The sequence below is a fragment of the Neovison vison genome, chromosome 9 (genome assembly GCF_020171115.1).
Source record: "Neovison vison isolate M4711 chromosome 9, ASM_NN_V1, whole genome shotgun sequence".
Lineage (NCBI taxonomy): Eukaryota > Metazoa > Chordata > Mammalia > Carnivora > Mustelidae > Neogale > Neogale vison.
In genome coordinates this window covers 55,683,004-55,703,456 of record NC_058099.1, presented here as the reverse complement: position 1 = coordinate 55,703,456, position 20,453 = coordinate 55,683,004, and positions in this window count along the sequence as shown.

Genomic DNA, 20,453 nt, shown 5'->3' with positions numbered 1-20,453 from the left:
TTGTGAATTTTTAAAACCACTGGGTTTAATATTTTACTACCACATACTTTGGTGTTCTCTACTTGAAGTAGCATATGGCTTTCACTACAAGTTTTTATGATATCTACAGTCATATAATACTGGATTGTTTAAAATTTTACATATAAAATTATATTATCAGACAGGTGAATTCCGTTAGATAAAATGTAATGTGTTAGAACAAACTAACAATCCCTTTACACTTGTTATAGTAAATAGTATTTTAGTCTATTTTAAATCTGTGTAAAATAAGTACATTTCTTTTTTTTTTTTTTTTAAGATTTTATTTATTCATTTGACAGACAGAGATCACAAGTAGGCAGAGAGGCAGGCAGGGAGAGAGGGGGAAGCAGGCTCCCTGAGGAGCAGAGAGCCCGATGCGGGGCTCAATCACAGGACCCTGAGACCATGACCTGAGCCGAAAGCAGAGGCTTAAGCCACTGAGACTCCCAGGTGCCCCAATAAGTACATTTCTTTTTTTTTTTTTTTTTTTATTTATGTGACAGAGAGAGAGAGATCACAAGTAGGCAGAGAGGCAGGCAGAGAGAGAGAGGAGGAAGCAGGCTCCCTGCCGAGCAGAGAGCCCGATGCGGGACCCGATCCCAGTTAAAGATGATTTTGTTACTATAAAGACATACTAAGTGAAGTTCTGTCGGGTGAAGTCCGGAGCTGATGACCAAGAAAGAATTCTTGAGACATCTTTAATGCAAACTAGTCTTTATTAAAGCACAGAGACAGGACCCTTGGGCGGAAAGAGCTGTTGCACCAGGGTTGTGAGGTGTGGCTGATTATATACCAGGGGTAGTGGAAAAGGGAAGTTTCAAAAGGATTTTCATATGTTAAAGAAGACTCACAGGATGCCAGTAGGCCTTGACATTGTCAAGTTAATGTTGTTTTTCCCTCTAGCAAGGCATTACCATGAAGATAGATGGGAGATTCCTATAGGAACCTTACATTCTGCCTGTTTCAAGTATCTGTTGCTGGGCTGCAGGTTATAAGGACATAATTGTATCTATATTTCCTCCTGGAAGCTAGGTTATAGATAGAAATTATTTATTCCTGTAAATGCTAAGACATTATAAACTGAGAGAGACTTATGTCTTGAGGATTGTGATTTCTATAAGTTAACTACTTGTTTTCCTTAGCTTTGGGGCAGCCAGAAGTACATGAGGAATGTCACATACATCCCATGGAGGTGGGGTGGTGTGGGGTGTCAACTTCTGCTTTGTCTTCAGCTTGTCTTCTGTCCCCTCAACACTTATTATAAATCACATATCACAATCAGTAATAAAAACAAATTTCATAATGATAAAAGGGTCAATTATGAACATATGAAACAGTGATAAGTGCCTATATCTAAGAATAAAAATACAAAAGTGCAAAATATATGAAAAACCATATATACCCTCCAACCCTCAATCTCACTCCATCATCTCTCTCTCTCTCTGTCTCTCCATAAAAAGCAAAATAGATAATCTGAATTCCATTTGTTCCTGAATCATTTTAGAGTGCTGGTGAAAATGATCTGCTACTCACTTCCACTAAAATTTGTGTATATTTACCCTACAGATAACACAAAATCCAGTTTCTTAAGAAGAGTATAGTTCTTCTTTCATTCAGTATTTTAATTTTAGAGTATTCAGAACAGCCATGCATTAAGTTTTTTCAGCATACAGACTAGAAGTAGTCCATTAAGACAAGTTGTTTTTTGTTGTTATTGTTGTGTTGTTTTGTTTTGTTTTGCTCTAAGTCATTCTATAATCCACTTTTTTTTTTCTTTTAAAAAATACAATAACAAGAAAAACCTCGTGTTCCAAAGCAGTGTAAATTCTTCTGGAATTCTTTGTTCAAGCTAGCCATCAGACTGCCTGTAGCCTAAAATGGTGAGTAGGACTGCAAATTTATATAATCAGAGTAATCAGAATTGTCACATGTGGGACCTCTTAAGGGGAACAGAATTTGGTACCCCAAAATATGCCTCTTTGGAATCCAGATTATCATGAGCATGTTATTTTTAAGAAATAGCAGACTTAGGATAAATTAGAAATCTAATAAATGTTAACCTTTTGTAAGAAACATTTACAGTCTGCCTCTGTACCAGGAAAAAGGGGAGGACTAGATCTCTTGATATGATAAGGGAAAACTTTACTCTAAGGTGGCTGACCAAACTGTCACGGGGATTCCAGTCCATGTCTCAAAGCACTTCCAGATTCTTCTTTCCTTACCCCGCTTCCCAAGCATGCCAAAAGTACTAACTATGCAGAACTAGAAGGGTATAAATTACCCTCCCTGCTTGTGCTCAGAGCGTGGACTCCTGGAGAACAGTCTCCTCTGAGCCTGCCCATGTTACATAAACCTCTGATTCTCCAAAGTCTTGGAGTGCCACTTGGTTCCTCTGTCAGGATCCCATCCAGGGTCCATAACATTTGGCCCATTGTTGCCAGCAGTTTGGGGCAACTGGTGGGATGGGGCCCAAATGAGAGATCCTAAGGGAGAAGGCAGCCCTGCCTAATCTTCAGCAGTCTCCCACCTGGTCACCTCAGACTGGCCCCACTCTGCAGCTCCCACCTGGACTCAAAAGAGATTTGGCCGGTGAGGGCCTGGTCCCAAGGTTGGATTCCAGTAAGGCCTGGGGCCCCAGGATCCAGTCAGGCCTACCAGTCAGGGTGAAAGGGGAAATAGATCACTTCCCAGAAACCTCTCAGAGGTCTCACAGGTAGGGACTCCTGGGTTGGGGGGGTCCCTCAGGTCAGGAACCCCCAAAAGAGGGGGACAGGAAGGAATTTCAAAAAGGAAAGGAATTCCATAGGTCAGGGCCTCTCGGGGGTTGAGTGGGAAGGAAGAACCACAAGGAAAGGACCTCACAGGCCTGGCAGAAATAGATTCTGACTGAGGGGGATGGGGCTCACTCCTCCTTGGCCTCCATGAGCCCATGGTCAAAATGAAAGTTTTCGTTTTGTGGTTGACACTGGGGCAGAGCACTCTGTTGTCACCTTCCCAGGGGGCTCCTTCAGTCCAAGAACAAGAACTGTGACCATTCTTGGGGTTACCGGGATGAAAACAATATAGCAACCCTTCTGCCAGGCATGACAATGTGAACCCAGGGATCACAAGGTCCAGTATGAATTTCCTTATTTGCCTGATTGTCCCATTCCCCTCCTGGGCTGAGGCATACTCTCCAAGCTTGGGACTCAAAAAACTTTTGAATCCACCAGGCAAACTAGCCTCCAATTAAACCCAAGACAAGAATCAGGGTCTTTGGTACTAGGGATCACCAGGCCGAGAGAAGAATGGAGGCTATTTTGTGCTAAAGCCCAGCTGAACAGCCCACCAGAATTCAGACTTGCCTTCCCTACAGTATGGGATGAAGACAATCCATCCAGACTAACCCAGAATCAGGCTCCTAATACTGTTGAACTGAGCCCAACCCCAAAGACGAAGGCAATATCCCCTTTCTCAAGAAGCTAAGATTGGCATCCAGGAACACCTGACCAAGCTCAAAGAAGCAGGCATTCTGGTTGAGTGTCAATCACCTGGAATGCCCCACTCTTGCCAGTCAAAAAACTGGGAGGGGGACACTAACCAGTTCAGGACTTGTGGGCCATCAGTAAGGTGACCATCTCTCTATACCTTGTAGTCCCAAACCATACGCCATTCTCAGCCAAATCCCAGTATTGGCCAGATGGTTCACTTGCCTGGACCTAAAGGATGCCTTCTATCTCTGCTTAGCTCCCCAGAGCCAGCCACTATTTGCCTTCAAATGGATTGAACCCGACACAGGGTGTTAGAAGCAACTAGCCTGGATGCACCTCCCTCAGGGGTTCAAGAATGCACCAACCCTCTTTAGGGAAGCATGGGCCAAAGACTTCACCAGGTTCCCAAGAGAGGTCACATGATGTACCCTGCTCCAATATGTGGATGACCTCCTTCTTGCCAGTGACACACAAGAGGACTGTACTAAAATTACCAAGGCCCTCCTACAGCTTCTGACAGACTCAGGATGCAGGGTCTCATGGGAGAAAGCACAGATATGCCAATGACAGGTCCAATACCTCAGTTTCCTTCTCACCCAGGGAAAGAGAGAATTAGGGCTGGAAAGAAAGAAAGTCATCATCTCTTTTCCTCGGCCTTGGACAAAAAAAGCCCTATGGGAATTCCTGGGGGCGGCAGGATTCTGCTGTATCTGGATCCCTGGGTTCTCAGGAATAGCAAAACCCCTCTATAATCTCTTAGGAGGTCCAGATCAAGAACTCCCCTCCCCACGCCTGGACTGAGGAAGTAGAAGCCACTGTCACAAAGATAGACTGCTCTGGGGCGGGCTCCAGCTCTGGGCCTGCCAGATATAGAAAAATCCTTCAATCTCTTTGTACATGAGAAAGAAAAGATAGCACTCAGCAGACTCACCCAGACTGCTGGGCCCTGGCAATGGCCAATTGCATATCTGTCAAAGAAACTGGACTCCATGGCAGCAGGATGACCACTGTGTCTCAGGCAGCCACAGTCCAACTCAAGAAGGCAGACAAGCTCACCCTGGGACAAGAACTTAATGTCAAAGTCCCTCATGTGGTTGTGATTCTCATGAACATTCAGGGGCACTGCTTCCTTTCCAAGTGCCGGATAGCACAAAACCAAGGGCTGCTCTTCAAAAACCCACGGGTCACCCTTGAGACAATAAGGACATTAAACCCAGTGACACTTCTCCCCACAGAAGAAGGGGAACCAGACCATGACTGCTCCGAGGTAACTGATGAAGTTTATATGAGCCATCCAGATCTACAGGATCAAGCCATAAAGAATCCAGAGCTCACACTGAATAGCTCACAAAGAAAGCAGGTTATGCAGTGACCACAACTAGTCCTAGAAGCTAAGGCACTACCAGCTGGATGGTCAGTACAACAGGCTGAACTATATGCCTTAGTCCGAGCCCTCACCCTCAGTGAAAGCAAGCGAGTCAACATTTACATCGACTCCCGGTATACTTTTGCTACTGTGCACATACATGGGGCCATTTACAAGGAAAGGGGCCTCCTTACAGCTGCAGGGAAAGCTATCAAAAACAAGGAGGAGATGCTAAAACTCCCTGAAGCTGTCTGGCTTCCAAAGGAAGTAGCAATCCTGCACTGTAAGGAACACCAGAAAGGAGATGACTCCACAGTGTGAGGAAATCATCTAGAAGATGAGGCAGCTAAGATCGCAGCCCATAAGGACATGAACAAACTCCTTCCCCTCAACATGGCCTGGATGCCTCTGGAAGCCCCTCCTTCCAGTTACACTAAAAAAGAAAGAAAATGGGCTATGGCTGAGGGGGCCACTATGACTAAAAAGGAATGGTAGGTGATGCCAAAGGGATACGCCTTCATTCCAACAGCAACAGGAGGGCATCTAGTTAAGGAGTAACACCAACTCACTCATCTAGGAAAAACTGCATTAGAGGCCCTCCTCAAGAAGCGCCACTACATCAGCCCGCTGCCAGCACGTTGCCCAGCAACCAGTGAATGGTGCTTAACGTGTGCTAAGAATAATGCTTGATCTGCACCACAGCCCCCATCAGGTGTCCAGAGGATAGGAGCAACTCCCACTGAAGACCTAGAAATAGACTTCACAGATGTACAGCCAAGTAGGTGGTACAAATATCTCCTAATGATGGTGTGTACATACTCTGGTTGGGTTGAGGCCTTCCTGACCAGAAAAGAATGGAGCCAGGAAGTAACTAGAACCCTTCTGTGAGATTGTGCCCAAGTTTGGTCTGCCATTAACAATCCATAGTGACAATGAATCCAAACCCACATTTATAACAGATTTACTGGGCCCTGCCCAGAGTTTTTCTCTTGTGTGGAAATTCAGCTTACAGGTGCCTCCAGAAAAATTGGGTAGACCTAAGTATGCCTGTCCTTACCTCTGACATCTCTGTCCAATCTGATCAAGAGGTCGAGCGACCTCTCAGCCCCTACCCAAACAGACCAAAAAGGATAGCACTGGCCATGATACTGTTAGGCACAGGGGTACTCTCAGGCTTGGGAGTGGGCACATCAGGCATAGATATATCATTTCAGTTCTATTACAAACTTTCCCAGGAACTAAATGAAGATATGGACAGGGTGGCAGACTCTCTCCTCTCATTGCAGAGCCAAATAAATTCCCTAGCTGCAGTTGCTCTACAAAACCGACAGGCTCTAGATCTACTCACAGTTTAAAAAAGAGGTGACATGTGTATTCCTAGGAAAAGAATGTTGCTATTATGTAAATGAGAGGGGTGGTGACCACAAAAATCAAAAAATTAAAGGAAAGAATATTAACCAGAAAAGAGGAATCAAAAACATGGGGAATCAGTGGTTTGAGCCAGTGGACTATTTGATTGTTCCCTTTGGCTGGACCCATGATCTCTATCCTCATCTCAGTTGGCCCCTGTATAATAAAGACCTTCACTACGTTTATAGAGAACACTGTCACCAGGCGCACCACTGCCCAGATATTGGCCTTGCAAAACTACCAACGCATAGTAGATGATGATGATGCCTTCTAAACTAGGTATTTGAAGGGACATCAAAGAGGGGGAATGATAAGGGGAAAACTGTACTCTAAAATAGCTGACCAAAACAAGGGAATTCCAGTCCCTGTCCCAAAGCCTTTCCAGGTTCTTCTTTCCTTACCCCGTTTCCTGCACACGCACACATGCCGAAAGTACTAACTATGTAAGTAGAAGGGTATAAATTACCCTCCCTGCTTGTGCTTGGGGCTCAGACGCTTGGAGAGCAGTCTCCTCTGAGCCCGCCCATGTTACATAAACCTCCAATCCTCCAAAGTCTCCGAGTGCTGCTTGGTTTTTTCCATCAGGATCCAGTCCAGGTTCCGTAACAGAAATCCTTATCTATGGAGAAGGCATGGACTTAAATCTTCACGATAATCATACATTTTACTGTGCTTTGCCTGATAACTTCCTATTACTGACTCTTCATCCTCCAACATCTTTTGTCTTTACTTGAAAGGGTATTTAAGGTGATGGCTTGGGCCATTTCAGGGAACTTTCCTGGGTATCTCTCATATACACAGGAGGTATGTACATTATTTAACCTCTTCTTGCTCCTGTTAATCTAGTACACTAAAACTGCAATAGGTGACAGAATCAGACTTCTGTGATCCTCTCAAGTGACCTCAAGGAGATATCAAAAACATGGAAGAATTGGAAAACCTGGTAAGCAGATGCATGCAGGCAATATATTTCTTTAATAAATCAGATATAATAGAAACATAATGTATTAGGGTGACCTAAAGGTTTTTCTCATGTCTAAGTGGAAGTCAGAGAATTATACCTTGTGTTATGCAAGTATCTGGAAAACCCTTTTCCCCTTTTGTATATCTAATCCCCTGTAGCTAATAAGCTTCAGAGAAGTTCTTCGGAGCAATCTGAAAAACTACCTCCCAGCTATAATCCTCAGTAAGAAAATAAATAAAGCATTTACTAAACCACTTTAAGGTTGGCTTTCTTCCTGCCAACCTTTCCTTGCAGGTGTCGGCCAAGAACCTAGAAGGGTAAAGGAAAATTATTTTTCTTCCTCTACACCTCCATAAGTGATGTTGATCACCTTTATGAGGATCAAAAACCACTGATACCTAAAAATGTAATCAAAATAACAGAAATTTGCTCCTTAGTGAGTTACAGAGATTATACTAGGTGGAATTGTCACCAAAACAAAAGAAAACAACAACAAAAAAAATTATTGTAATTTACAACAAATTGTATTGTTGTATTGTATTGTTGTTTATTTACAACAAATAAGAAAACCATGGGGAATAACTTCCAAAGAAATGTCTCTCTGAACAGGGGTGAATGGGTTCTTTATTTAAGTTTTGAATAAATATTCAGAGAGGGAAGCTTTGGCATGGTGTATAAAGGAGGGTAAGTTTGTGCAGGTGTACTTAGAAAACATACCTTTATAGGCATCCCATGTTAGGTTAATAAAGCTTATGCTCCTCATAGGGTAGAGTTTTTAATATTATAATGAATCAAAGGTAACTGTTGGACAAAGAGAAGGGGCTATAAGCATGTTTCTGAGAGTTGGTTTAAACCAGTCAGGATACTTGGCTTGTTATTGCAAATGAGGAATGCAAGACCTTGCTTGCTTTTGAAACAGCACTCATTTAAAATATTTGACATGGTTAGGCTATTTAGTGTCCTGGTAGAGACAGTCAGTTTTTATATTTCTTGAGTTCCCTTAAAATCCTTAACTGGTGAGGTTTTTGCATTTCTTTATAATTCTGACACTTCCTAGGAAGTTCTGTTGGAACTGTGCTTAGGCAAGTAGAGACCATAGGACATAGAACACAGAAAATAGAAAACATCTGGAGGCTTAAAATGACTTCTGTGTCACAAAAGCTATGTCTCATCATTCTTTTTATGGGGACCCCTAATTCTTCCTGCTTATAGAAACACAATTTTAAAATCTAATATTGTTTTTAAAGTCTCATTCAGAAATGTAATGTGATTTGAACACAAAATATAGATATAATAGAACATGACCAACTCACCTTTAATCTTATTAATCCTACCTTTATTATAAATGAGATTGAGAATTGCTTTTTTATGTATTAATAGTTCTCTCATTTTTAAACAATGAAAGAAACATTCAAAAACCTGAAATTCTAATTTATTGCTTACAAATACTATTTCCAAATAAGTAATACAAATACTATTTCCAAATAAGTAACCTAAACCTCACAGTTCATTTTATAAATATTCATACTATTCATCTGAAAAGCATATTATAAATGTCTCAGCTCAAAAAACAGCCTTTGATCCATATTAAATCTAGGTGAATATATGACTTTTTTTTTAATTTCTTTTTTTCCCTAGAAGGAGAATGATTTTATTTTAATTTTATATTTTTTATTTATATTTTTTTCATTTTATTTTATTTTACTTCTTTTTAGTGTTAGAGAATTCATTTTTTATGCACCACACCCAGTGCTCCATGCAATACATGCTCTCTTTAATACCCACCACCAGGCTCACCTAACCCTCCACCTCTTCCCCTCCAAAACCCTCACTTTGTTTCTCAGAGTCCACAGTCACTCAATGGCTTGTCTCCCCCTCCAATTTCCCCAACTCCCTTCTCCTCTCCATCTTTCCACATCATCTGTGATATTCCTTATGCTCCACAAATAAGAAAACCATATGATAACTGACTGACTCTGCTTGACTTATTTCACTCAACATAATCTCTTCCAGTCCGATTCATGTTGATACAAAAGTTGGGTATTCATCCTTTCTGATGGAGGCATAATACTCCATTGTATATATGGACCATATCTTCTTTATCCATTCATCCATTGAAGGGCATCTCGGCTCTTTCCACAGTATGGTGACTGTGGACTGTTATGAACATTGGGATACAGATGGCCCTTTTTTTCACTACATCTGTATCTTTGGGGTAAATACCCCATAGTGCAATTGCAGGGTCATAGGAAGCTCTATTTTTAATTTCTTAAGGAATCTTAAGAATTAAATTCCAACTTCAAAGATGTGTTTTATCCTAATAGATTTATGTCCTTTGAAAAGGAACTGAATAGACCATTCCAAAACATATTACTTTGTCATGAGGATTGTTTTGAGATAAAAATAATTAAGAACCACCAGATTCAGGAAAAACTCTGTGTCTCTCCCTTAACTGTCTAAAATAATTTATATAGGAGTCCTGTACCAGAAAGAGAGCTATTATCAGACATAAGTTTTTATATCAGAAAATTTTACCTGCATGGCATACACAATTGTTAACAAAACATTTGCTCTTCTCATCGTTCTGCGATTTTCCTCTCCTTTAAAATCCCAGAAACCTACCACTATCTCCTTCACTTAGGTTGATATATAAGCCTCAATGGCCTGACTGTTTTGGAGTCCCATGTGTTTGTGGGGTTCCTACAAGTATGTAATTATTTTTTATCCGTGTTAATCAGACTTATATCAATGTAATTATTAGGTCAGCTGAAGAACCTAGAAAGGAAGATGGGAAACATCTTCTCTGATATTGTTTTTCACTGTTAAGGCATAGATTATTCCAATAGGTTAAGTACAGATATATATCTAGATTACCAAGAAAAGTGTGGACTTCATTGTGGACTTAAAAAAAAAAAGTGTGGATTTTATTACAATTTATTAAAAAGTAGAATTAGAATATAATATTTATTTTAGCTGTTATAAACAAGACAAGGCCAAAATGGAGTCACTTATGCTAAGCCTCATATCACCAAAACAAAACTTAAGCAGTTTCAGTTTTCCCAGAGATGGTATCTTAAACCAGTTGTAGGAAGGGAAAATTTCCTCATCCCTTCACGGTCTCAATAGGTGGACTAATAAACTGACAATACAACAGATTAACAAACAGGAGAAAATAAAATTTAATTTCATACATACAGGAAATTCACACACACATGAAACTCCAAGGATGGACAGTCAAGGAAAATGAGAATCATAGATAGATGATGATAGATAGATGATAGATTGTATCATACACTAAGGATAACAGATAACATTATATGAAGATAATAAATATCATCATAAACTATAGATAACTAAGATAGATGATAGATGGATAATCATCAAAAGCTAAGGATAAGACTAGTACTTCAAAGGGAAGGAATGTAATTCACAGGGCAGTAAGAAGAACTGTAGACATTTGGTAATAATATGTTTGTCTTGCCACACAGATAGGTCACTCATATAAAATTTGTCTTTGGTAATAATCCTTCTTTTGGGAAGGACTCCCCAGTTTGGATTCTTCTATGTGTTAAGTGAGGGGCAAAAGTGTTTCTTTCTTTTTTTTTTTTTTTTATTTTTTTTTCAGCGTAACAGTATTCATTGTTTTTGCACCACACCCAGTGCTCCATGCAATCTGTGCCCTCCCTAATACCCACCACCTGGTTCCCCCAACCTCCCAACCCCCGCCTGTTCAAAACCTTCAGATTGTTTTTCAGAGTCCATAGTCTCTCATGCTTCACCTTCCCTTCCAATTTCCCTTAACTCCCTTCTCCTCTCCATCTCCCTATGTCCTCCATGCTATTTGTTATGGTCCACAAATAAGTGAAACCATATGATAATTGACTCTCTCTGCTTGACTTATTTCACTCAGCATAATCTCTTCCAGTCCCGTCCATGTTGCTACAAAAGTTGGATATTCGTCCTTTCTGATGGAGGCATAATACTCCATAGTGTATATGGACCACATCTTCCTTATCCATTCATCCGTTGAAGGGCATCTTGGTTCCTTCCACAGTTTGGCAACCGTGGCCATTGCTGCTATAAACATTGGGGTACAGATGGCCCTTCTTTTCACTACATCTGTGTCTTTGGGGTAAATACCCAGTAGTGCAATTGCAGGGTCCTAGGGAAGCTCTATTTTTAATTTCTTGAGGAATCTCCACACTGTTTTCCAAATTGGCTACACCAACTTACATTCCCACCAACAGTGTAAGAGGGTTCCCCTTTCTCCACATCCCCTCCAACACATGTTGTTTCCTGTCTTGCTAATTTTGGCCATTCTAACTGGTGTAAGGTGGTATCTCAATGTGGTTTTAATTTGAATCTCCCTGATGGCTAGTGATGATGAACATTTTTTCATGTGTCTGATAGTCTGGAGAAGTGTCTGTTCATGTCTTCTGCCCGTTTTTTTATATGATTGTCTGTTTTTTTGTGTGTTGACTTTGAGGAGTTCTTTATAAATCCTGGATATCAACCTTTTGTCTGTACTGTCATTTGCAAATATCTTCTCCCAATCCGCGGGTTGCCTCTTTGTTTTGTTGACTGTTTCCTTTGCTGTGCAGAAGCTTTGATTTTGATGAAGTCCCAAAAGTTCATCTTCGTTTTTGTTTCCTTTGTCTTTGGAGACATATTTTGAAAGAAGTTGCTGTGGCTGATATCGAAGAGATTACTGCCTGTGTTCTCCTCTAGGATTCTGATGGATTCCTGTCTCACGTTGAGGTCTTTTATCCATGTTGAGTTTATCTTTGTGTACGGTGTAAGAGAATGGTCGAGTTTCCTTCTTCTACATATAGCTGTCCAGTTTTCCCAGCACCATTTATTGAAGAGACTGTCTTTTTTCCACTGTATATTTTTCCCTGTTTAGTCTAAGATTAATTGACCATAGCGTTGAGGGTCCATATCTGGGCTCTTTACTCTGTTCCACTGGTCTATGCATCTGTTTTTGTGCCAGTACCATGCTGTCTTGGTGATCACAGCTTTGTAGTAAAGCTTGAAATCGGGTAATGTGATGCCCCCAGTTTTACTTTTGTTTTTCAATATTTCCTTAGTGATTTGGGGTCTCTTCTGATTCCATACAAATTTTTGGATTATTTGCTCCAGCTCTTTGAAAAATACTTGTGGAATTTTGATCGGAATGGCATTAAAAGTATAGATTGCTCTAGGCAGTATAGACATTTTAACAACATGGGGAAAAGCTTGCAGCCTTCCTGTTGAGATCAGGAGCACGACAAAGATACCTACTCTCACCACTCTTGTTTAACATAGTATTAGAAGTCCTAGCAATAGCAATCAGACAACAAAGAGAAATAAAAGTTATCCAAATTGGCAATGAAGAAGTCAAACTCTCTTCGCAGATGACATGATTCTTTTTATGGAAAACCCAAATGACACCACCCCGAAACTACTAGAACTTGTACAGCAGTTCAGCAATGTGGCAGGATACAAAGGCAAGAGTGTTTCTAGCTCATAGGGTCTTGACTGCCTTTTGCTCGAAATAGTCTGCATGCTAAAGTGGCACATTTGCTGGCAGTGAAGGGAGGGGGTGGCTAGCCCAAACTCCTTCACAGTTATATTGTAGGGATGGAGATTTCTGTGATTTGTCCTAACTGATCACCCCAACCTGAAAGGGTGATGTATGTGTGTCCTCAGGAAACTGGTTAGTTGACATTAGCTGGCCTCTGGGTCAATGCATAGATTTCCCTTTTCTTTTTGTTTCTATTAGATTTTTATAATATCAATAAAGGGTTTTTTCCCCTTTGAAACTGAGAGGATGGTTGCCATGAATCTGTTCTTCAGAGCAACAATCAGATATCTGATCAGCCCTAGTTAGGTAATCTCCCTGATAAACTCCTATGATCCCCTAAAGGAAAGTGACTTTGCTATAACCAATCTGTTTTTGCCTACTATAATTTCTTTGTCCCTGTCCCCTTCTGCTAATAAAAGTCTTTCATTTTGTACAGCTCCCTGGAGCTTCTTTTCTGTCTGCTAGACTGGATGCTGCCCAATTCATGAATCATTGAATAAAACCAGTAAGATCTTTAAAATTTACTCAGTTGATTTTTTTATAGTTAATATTGTTCTGTGGAAGATCTTGTTATATTATTGAAAATTCAGTGCTTTATATATGATTTCGTTTTTTCATCCAGAGAATATTTTGTATGTATTTTGGGATAAAGAACAGGACAAATTTATATTGACATCTTTTAAAAAATAGATTTTCTGAAATGGACAAAAGGTAAAGAAATATAAACTCAATAAGCTTCAGTAACAACCCTGAAATACTGAATTTGTTTCGAAAGTATTAGTATGAAGTCACAATGTCATTTTTTAATTTGTTGTTTTTGTTGTTGTTATCTTTGTCCCTTAAAAGTATCAAGAAAGAAAATGGCTAACTCAATGACCAAATTGTGTTCTCTTAAACTCTTCAACTAAAGTAAAAACCACAGTGTCTCATAGTTAGCTGACTGCAGATCTAGAACAAGAAATACACTACATCAACCTGGAGCATCTTAGATAATAAAGCAAGAATTTTTCCACAGACTCCCTGATATCATGTAAATGATCACAGGATCCAACTTGAAGACACTCTCGTTGATTCAGTAATAGAAAAGCTTTATCATCAAGAAGAAATATATTTCAATAGATTAAAAGACAACACATTTATTTAAATCTATGAGACCATAATGGCATTAAAAATAATAATAATTGATTACTATCATAAAAATTCTAAAGAAACAAGTCATTTCTTAAATTCCCCATGAGTGGAATCATATGGCATTTGTGGTTTTTGTTTATTTTGAAAAGTAAGAATCAAGAATTTATTGTACTTTTCTGTTCAAACTACTTTTCTGGATAACTAAATAATTAAGAAAGGTATTTCTCTTTATAAAAGTGTTCCTGTCTTAATGAAAAGAAAGGACAGAATTAGAATATCACCATTTGTAACCATAAGTGAAGTTATGGATCTAGGCAATGATCATTATAAGGAAGCAATTAGACAAGAGGCCTCCTAATGGAAGAAAACAATAATACAATAGCAACTATCTATGCCATATTCTTGCTGAAAATCAATCTTAAATTGATCAGACTTCTCGATCTGTGTATCAGTTTACAGACGATATTTGAGACAGAGGAAGATATCAAATGCCATCTTAAAAATAAAATCAACGAATCTAGATTATGGGATACCGAATAGACAAAAAAAAAAAAAACAACTGCTATTTTTAAACAATAAATTGTAAATAAAACACAAAAGACAGAGTCATTTCTTTGATATTTACTTTCCAATACTGTAGCCATTTGCCGCATACGGCTATTTAAATTTAAATCAATAAAAACTAGGTTAAAAATTCAGTTTATCTAATACACTTCAAGGGCACAATTGTCACAGATAGCGACCATACATACAGAAGATTTTATGTTTACAGCAAGTTCTATTAAACAACAATGCTACAAATTAAAATAAAATTCAGAGTTTTTTCAACCAAATATAATACGTGGATTTTATTTCAACAAACTTAAAATATACACATACATTTATGAGAAAAGCAAGAAAATTTTAACAATGACTTGATATTTGATTATATTAAGGAATTATTCTTATTTTTAATGCCTTGGAAAGGACTATGGTATATTTAAAAAGCAGTCTTTATTTTTTCAGAAATAAATATATATTTACATATAAAATAGCATTGTGTCTTGAGTTTGCTTTAAAATTAATACAATAAGAAAAAACTGAATGGGGTTATATATGAAACATGTTTGCTCACGTACTGATAATTATTGAAACTAGATATTGTGAAATGAGAATTACAATATTATTTCTTCTTTAACATTGTCTTCAATTCTCCATAAAACTTGTTGTTTTAAATACTATTGTTTTAAATTGTTTTAAATACTATTATGGGGGTGCCTGGGTGGCTCAGTCATTAAGTGCCTGCCTTCTGCCCAGGTCATGATCGCAGGATCCTAGAATCAAGCTCCACATCAGCTTTCCTGCTCAGGCTTCTCCTTTTCCCTCTGCCTGCTGCTCCGTGTATGTGTGCTCTTTCTGTCAAATAAATAAATAAATAAAATCTTTAAAAGTAAGTAAATAAGTATGATAACATTAGGACTAAATTAAGTAGATTATAAATGTGCACTTAGTGAGAAAAATGCAATAATTTACAACTATATTAGTGAAGTTTTTAAATGATGATAGTGGATGTCAAGTCACAAGTTATTTAAACACTCTGGATATATTTATAAGACTTATTACTCTTTTACCTAATATGCTAGTGTAAACAATACACCAGAAGCAACAATATTTAAAATTTCTAAAATGTGTTAATTACTTTATTACCTATTAAAGTTTTAAAATGTTATTTTCCAACTTTATTGAGGTATATTTGACTGATAAAATTATACATACTTAAGGTACACATATGATGATTTGATAGATATATTGTAAAATAGTTACAACAATTAAGTTAATTGACACATCAATCATCTGACTATAGTTAATACCCCTCTAGTGTATTCTTGATATTTTCTGAGTAAGCCTTCAGCATTTTCATCACAAAAAAAAAAAAAACTGTTAAATTTTCTGAAGAAAACATTGTCTGTAAGAATATAGGTTTTTAAATTTCTTTTAAGAGTAACATGAACCAAAGTTTGAAGACCATTGTTTAAGCAGGCAAGTGCATAAAAATCATTGTTAAAAATGAAGATTTGCCATTCTGCTACTGGGAATTCTAATTCAATGGGTTTGTCCTTGAAGTTTAGAAATATATCGTTTAGAACCTTCTGACTAACTTCTAAAGTTAGTTTCTTTTCATAAAACTCTGAGACATGCTGCTTCTGTAAGCATCTGCATTGCCCTCTCCAACTACCTCTTGCAGCAAATAGGATCCGAAGATAGAAAACCACTCAACTTAGCAGGTGTTCCAGTCCAGATCTTTAACACCCACAGACCCAATCTCAGAGAACTAAAAATCTATATTAGGATACCAAATATATTATTTTATTCCAGCTTTAACTTAATCCACTTACTGCACCTAACTGGCTCCTAAAATTGCAGGATATGGCTGAATAACATTTCTATTCATGATCTCTCTGAAAGATTTCTCTCTAAATGGCTAGTATTTTAGAGAAGCTTAACATTTATCAACCCAACTATTATAGAATCATAGATCACTTTAATTATTTCAATCACTGTAAAATGGGTTTAAATCCTATAAATGTCCATAATGTGACAAAATGCAAATCACCAATCAACTATTTCTAATTAACATGGTATCTGAAGAATACTACATTTGTCTTATTTTGGTTTAGCTGTTAAGTAAATAAAGGGAGAAAAATGCAACTGGATTCATAGCTAACAAGTTGCATTTTCTATAGAATAAAATACAAATATTGGAATGTAATTTAAAAGTTCTATTTTACCATTTTCATGAAACTCTCGTTTCACTACTTTAAATGTAGCTGTGATCTAACTATCCAACTTCTCATCTGTCTGAATGACAATGTCAGTCTTTTAAGGATGAGGATCATCAGTGTTAATCTTTCCTAAGCCACCTACTTATTGATTGAGGAATCAAAAGAAGATGTCACTGTCCCTTGGTCTATTGACTGGGGGACCAGAGGTCAGATCAGAGGAGAGTGAGAAGCAAGAGACTCTGGAAAATAAACAGTCCCTTATATATTCTAATGGAGCTGCTTCTGTATTTGTAGAATAGAGACAAAATGTAGAGTAGGTAACATGAAAAGAACCACGTCTCTGCCTTCAGAAAAGACCATACTGATATTATAGATAGGATATACTTCATTTTCATTTCCAGTTGCTCACATCTTGCTCTTAGTAACTTCTTTGCTGGTCTTCCTGTCATTCATTTTTTTTTCTTGTCATATTCATCTTCTATATCATAGATAAAGTAATCTTTTGAAAGTTACTTCTTTGTTAACATCACCATAATAAAAATATCTAGCACATTCCTAGTTAGCTATTAATTGAAACCACATCTACTTGCATTAACAAGCAAGAACCCTCATTAGACGAATCCTAACCAGTTCACTGGCATTCTTCCGCATCAGTTTAAAACTAAAAACTTTTACTTTAGCCAAGCTGGAATATGCTTTTCAAACTTCACATGGTTTACTTGGAATAGTATGTCTTTTATCATCAGTTACTCAGAATGCAGATCAATGTCTTCTTAGATGCTCATTCAGAAGTCACACCATCCTAGAAAGACTTACCTCTTTGATGATCCCTTAAGCCACTTTGTATTACCACTGATGTAACACTTGTCACACGGTATCTTTTGCTGCAGCTTTTTGTGCATGAATGCACTGACACATCTTCTTGGTATGTTTGGGAAGAATGTTGACAGTAATCTTGTGTTCAAAGGGAAATTAATAATTAGTCAGATGAATAAGACATATGGAAGCTCAAGAAGGGATGCAGAGACATAAATGGCAAAAATATGTATATGCAGCAGTGTCCAGGGCTTCTTGTTTTCACGAGGCAGCTGGCAGTAGAAAGAAAACTAAATCAAGTCAGATACCCTCTTTGAGCTTTTTAGTGTCCTTAAATATAAAATGAGGACAACAATGCTGTGGTTATTAAAGGTAAGACTATATTATAAAGAACAGAGCATAGTTACTAACATGTAGTCAGTGTCCATTAGCTTCTGGTTTTCATTGTTTTCCTCTAACCGTCCCTAACTCTTTTTCTTAACTGGAACAGTTTGCATGATTTGGTCGTGCTCAGAGTTAAAATAATTCTGGAGTATTTTTTGTTTGTTTGTTTTTTAAGATTTTATTTATTTGACAGAGAGAGAGAGCACAAGTAGGCAAAGAGGCAGGCAGAGGGAGAAAGAGAAGCAGGCTTCCCGCTGAGCAAAGAGCCTGCACAGGACTCAGTCCCAGGATCCTGAGATCATGACTTGAGCCTAATGCAGTCGCTTAACCAACTGAGCCACCCAGGTGCCCCAGGAGTATTCTTTTTTTTCCTTTTTCTTTTCTTTTTTTTTTCAAAGTAGAAAGATAACTATATTGAAACTAGGCAAAACCTGCATTCTGGTCTTCTTTTAGCCAGAATTATAATCTGATACAATAACTGAAACATTTTTGCATTTAGTGATAGTTTAGAGTGCATCGTAGCTTGATTAGGATAAATTTTTGTAAATGCTTGGGTTTTTTTTTTATGTTTTCACAATAATAATTATTAAGCATTGGTTATTTTCAAATTCTTAATAAAAAACTAAAAACTATCTTAAATACATTTAAATAAAGGATGATGTTTAGAACTTCTTATATCATTAATTCTGAGACACATTTTGGCACTCAATTTAACATTCCTTAATTGATGATCAGCTGGTAGTCATGATGTAGTTGCCTCTAATGACACATCTGAAAACATGGCTAGTATTCCTGATGGTGATTATAACTCTGAATTTTCAGTAAACGATTATTTTAAGAAACATTTGAAGATCTTATTATTCCCGATTTTTTTTTCCAAAACTTTCCATGATGTTTTTGGCATGATTTTAAGAATGTGAGTGACCATACATTGCTAGTAGGAATGTAAAATAGTCCCAACTACTGTGGAAACCAGTTTAGTACTTCCTCAAAAGTTAAACATAGAATTGCTAGAGTAGCTACCGATTCCAATTCAGCAATTCTAGTTCTACACATATATCCAAAAGAATTGAAAACAAGTACTCAACCAATAATCAAAAGGTGGAAACAATCCAAATCTAACTAATCAATAGATAAGCAACTTACGGAATATGTATATAATATAATATCAATCAGCCATAAAAAGGAATAAATTTCTGATACATATTACAACTTTAATAAACCTCAACATTATTGATAAATTAAAGAAGACAGACATAAAAAAAATCATTTATTGCATGATTCCTTATTTATGAAATATCCAGAATAGGTAAATCCCCAGAGACAGAAAGCAGATTGGTGGGTGCCAGGACCCAAGGGGAGAAGAGATTGGGGAGGAACTACTTAATGGATACACTATGGAAACAAAAGTACAAAAACTTTGTAAAGGAATTTTGGTACCTACAGGGCCCAAAGTAAGTGTTAGAAGTGTGCACACTACATTTTAACTTATTTGAAAATAGCTAATGATCAAGAGAGTACTGATCATACTCTAGTTTCCTCTCTTTTTCCATCTTAACCCTTATTCAGTGGTCTAATCTAACACAAGTGTATGGTGAATTAGTCTAGGAAAGTTTAGTAATACTAATGAATAAAGTCAAATTTTAATTTGTGAGGATCCACAATGGAAATTTCTGGTCTCCCCTTCATCCTATTACTTATCTAACTAAATTTTCACATGTAAGCAAAAAAAAGAAAAAAAATCATTAAACTGTTTATTGGCTATTTTTGGATTTAACCAGAAAATCTCTATGTAAACTAAATACCAACTTAAAAAGCATTACAGGCTATAATCCAATTAGTTGTTAGTTAGTCTGAGTATGTTTACTTTCAAATATGTTTCAGATTTACTGATATTATATCTATGGCTGGATAATGATAAACATTAAATCAATATCATAGAAACTTACTCAATTTCTTAAAAAACATTAATACAAAAAGGGTAGTTGAATATGTATAGCAAATGACTGTTTTCAAATACATAATATTTGTTGCCATTTGTACATACAATGCTTATTTTGAGAAAGTGGTTTAAAGTGTCAGAGTTTAATACTGACAAGATACAGCACACACTAAAATCAGACATATGAGTACAACTTACTTAGAACTATTGATTAATTCTATGGATACTTACAGATAGGTCTTGAATAGAATTGAAATATTTAAGAATTTTTGTGCAAAACGATTTTAAATTTAAAATGAATATGGCTAATGGGCTGTGTCTTTTCCTTTAAGTTTTTCTCAAACTGTGTATATCAGAGAAAATAGGGACATGATAACTATCGAGATGACACATTGTCTTCTCTCCTCGAATATTGGTAACGGTTAAATGTTTGAATTTATTTTAGAGAACACTTTCTCTACTTTGACCTATTTCTACTCTTTCCGCATCTCTGATCTGTTTGATAATTCATCTGTATGGTAAACTTAGACAAGATAATTTTAGCTTTGTTCATTGTAGCTGTGTATATGGGAAATGGACTTCTTGATTACTTAAGTAAAGTTTTAAAAGAATGGGCATCCAGCT